The sequence below is a fragment of the Bison bison genome, unplaced genomic scaffold, assembly GCF_000754665.1.
Source record: "Bison bison bison isolate TAMUID 2011002044 unplaced genomic scaffold, Bison_UMD1.0 scf7180017864375, whole genome shotgun sequence".
Classification (NCBI taxonomy): Eukaryota; Metazoa; Chordata; class Mammalia; order Artiodactyla; family Bovidae; genus Bison; species Bison bison.
Genome location: NW_011494947.1, coordinates 6,259,671 through 6,263,148, shown reverse-complemented (window position 1 = coordinate 6,263,148; position 3,478 = coordinate 6,259,671). Strand labels below are relative to the sequence as shown.

General features: G+C 46.3%; 1 pseudogene; it reads right to left on the bottom strand.

Annotated features, from left to right (window-relative positions):
* The window catches only part of LOC105000905, a 3,506-nt pseudogene extending 2,153 nt beyond the window's left edge, over positions 1-1,353 (bottom strand).
* Positions 1,354-3,478: the final 2,125 nt, after the last annotated feature.

Sequence of the window (3,478 nt, the reverse complement as noted above, 5' to 3'; positions counted from 1 at the left end):
CGACTCCTCAGAAGCACTCACCTGTTTGCTGTTCTTCTTCTCTTCAGTATTTTTCTTATCATTTTTTTGGTAAGCATCAAATGTGGCCAGGTCAACACTGTATAAACATTCTGTCCACTTCCCGTAGAGAGCACAGAGCTTCTTTTTGCTTTTATCTTGAATGTAGCCTTCAACTGTGTGTAATTCTTTACCAAAAAGGCCACATGGCTTAAAATTCAACATGCATTTGTCCGCAGTCTTGTGGTTTGTGATCTCCACATTCCCATACTGCTCGATCCAGAGCTTTCCCACAATGATGTTGTGCACACAGCAGGTAGGATTTGTCCACGTATATGCTTCATTGTGTTCAAGAAGCTCCAGTGTTATGGTTCCTTTGGGTTTTGCTTCTATGCTTTTCCCCCAGAACTTCAGTTTGGGATAGATTGAGCCATGAAAGATGAAATCATTGTTTAATCCTTCAGCATGAAATGCACTAATGGGTGGGTGATGGCTGACCTGCTCAGAGATGAGTCTGAAACCAAGGTCATCTCGAACTAATTCATAAGTCTCTCCCAGAAGTGGGTTGAAAGGCTTTCCAGTGCATTCCCACTGAGAAGCAACAGCAGAGACAGCAAAGGTAGCTCCCCACTGCATCCTTTCCACAGGATCTGCAAACGAACTGGCCTTGTGGATGAGGTACTCATGCTCCATAAATTCAGTGAGTCGCTGGAGGAAGCTCAAAGCCTCATTAAATATAACTGGCATGGTGATCTTGGAGAGTTCCGTTCAGATACATTTTCTGAGGCTGCTCCAGATACTGAAGTCATTTCTGGAAAACATAGGGGAGGGCAGGCTTGTTCTGTGTTTTTTGATGCCTTTGAAGAATGCGTCTCCACCACCAGAGTCCTTGCCTTCCGACATTCTGTGCTGTCTACTGCTCGGGTGCTCTGCTTCCTCTTTCAAGGAGTGCGTGGTCAGTCACTGCTTCCAGTCTGCTCAGGGACAGAACTCGCCCTCTCTAGAGATTCTCAGAGGCGGGGAGCCTTTGACCAGAGACTGCTCTAATTCGTGATGTTCAGTGGCTAGAGTCGCCAGCGCTTCTGATCAAATTTTGGTTTTTTTCTTGTTCCTGTTCCAGTTTCAAATTCCTTCCCTGGGCTGGGGCCGGGGCTCTCCCTGGCGGCGCACTCCGTCCGGTGCTGCTCGCTCCGCCCAGGGCTGCTCGAGGCTCCCGCACGAATGCGCTCGGTCTGTCCTTCCGCCTTTTTTCCAGCCCAGCCGGGAGGCGCGATCCAGGGTGACACCGCAAGGTCCCTAAGTCACCTTCGCGCGGCCCGCCCCCGGCTCCGGAGAGGTCGAGCAGGGAGAAAGGCGCGGCCCAGGACCAACGCCCTGGCCGCCCGCGGTCTGCGCTGCCCCCTCGGCTGCCCCGCCGACCTCCGGGGCTCCCGCTGGCCTAATAAATACTTTTGAGCACCCACTATATGCCAGGCATTGAGTTATGCACTGGAAAGGAAAGGAAAGTCGCTCAGTCGTGTCCGACTCTGCGACCCCTGGACTGTAGCCTACCAGGCTCCTCCATCCACGGAATTTTCCAAGCAAGAGTACTGGAGTGGGTTGCCATTTCCTTCTCCCAGGGGATCTTCCCAACCCAGGTCTCCCGCATTGCAGGCAGACGCTTTACCCTCTGAGCCACCAAGTCAGGTGGTATGCACTGCAGATACAGCCAAAGCAAAGGCACTCGAATCCCCACACTCTAGAACTTACATGAGAGAGCACAGCAGAATCGCACGTGCATAATATATAATAAATGGAGCTAAGTGCTATAAAGAACACTGGAGCAAGGTAAGGGGATGAGAGAGCAGTGGGCAGCAGGGAGGGGGCATGTTATTGTATATAGGGTGGTCAGGGAGGATCTCTTTCTGATAAGGTGACATTTGAGCAGAGACCTAAATGAAGCAGATAATCTGGGAGAACAGCATTCCAGATAGAGGACACTCAGTACAAAAGCCCTGAGGCAGGAAAGTGCCCAATTTGTCCTGAGAACAGTGAGGAAGAAATTTAATGATCTGTTTTGGGGAGCCCATACAGAATGAACTCAAGGAAGAGGAAAGAACTCTAAGATGAGATAAGAGAAGTAATGGGGGTGAGGGCAGACTGTGTACAGCTTTATGAGCCATTGCAAGAACTTGAGGTTTTATTGTCAGTGACAAGGAGGGTCACTGGGAGGTTTTAAGCAGAGGACTCACATGATCTGACACTGGCTTTAGAGAGGATCCTTCTGGAACTTATGGGGAGTAGTGGAAATGTTTTATATCTTAACTGGGGTGTATGTTACACTAGTGTCTACATTTGTCAAACTCATTGGAATGTACATGTATGTGCATTTCATTGTATGTGATTAATATTTCATTAAGAAATACCTTCAAGTCAAAGGAGAAAAAAGAAACTGGTTGCTATGTAGAAAATACTCCAGGGTAGGCAGGTCAAGGGATGAAGCGGAGAGATCAGAAGGCTACTGCTATTGTCCAGGTAAGAGATGGTAAGTGCCCCAAACCAGGTGGAGATGAAAAGGGGTCAGATTCTAGATGTAGTCTGAAGGTAAAACTGACAAGGTGTCTTGGCAGGTTAGATATGAGGTGTAAGATAAAGAGAAGAGTCAAGGTGACTCCAAGATTTTTGACTTGAGTAACTGGGTGGAAAGTGGTACCATTTAGTGAGATGAAGAGAGGCACATACAGAAAAGTATATAAAACACAACTTTGCAGTATAACAAGTAGCTACATAGGAAGCATTGGCATAACCACCACCCAGGTCAAGAAATACAAAAATAACAATGCTCAAGAAGCCCCTCAAGTATCCGGATTCTCCAGATGGCACACACAGGTAACCACTCTGCTGATTTTTATGGTAATCACTCCCTTGCTCGTTTTCCATTGATCTTCCTCTTTAGCTATTTCTCTCTCCTTCCCTCTCGCCAAGCAAAGAATAATGTATACTTAGTATCTTTCATTTTCTTATAACAGCTTTACTGAGATACAACTTACATATCATATAATTCACCGTTTTAAAATATGCCCTTGAGTGGCTTTTATTCACAAGTATATTCACAAGGTTGTGCAACCATCCCCATGATCTAATTCCAGAACATATTCATCACCCCAAAAAGAAATCCCATACCCATTAGCAGTCATTCTCCATCTCCCCAGTCATCCAGCAATCTTTCTGTCTCTATATATTTGCCTTTCCTGGACATTTCATATCAGTGGAATCATATTGGGTTGGCCCAAAAGTTCATTTGGGTTTTTTATGGAAAGCCTGGACTGAACTTTTGGGCCAACCCAATACAATGTGTGGCCTTTTGTGTCTGCCTCCTTTCATTTAGCATGTTCTCAGGATTCATCCATGTTGTCGAGTATATCAATACATTCCTTGATGTGGCTGAGTAATACTCCATTTTACGGAGATACTACCTTTTGTTTATCCATTTATCAATTGA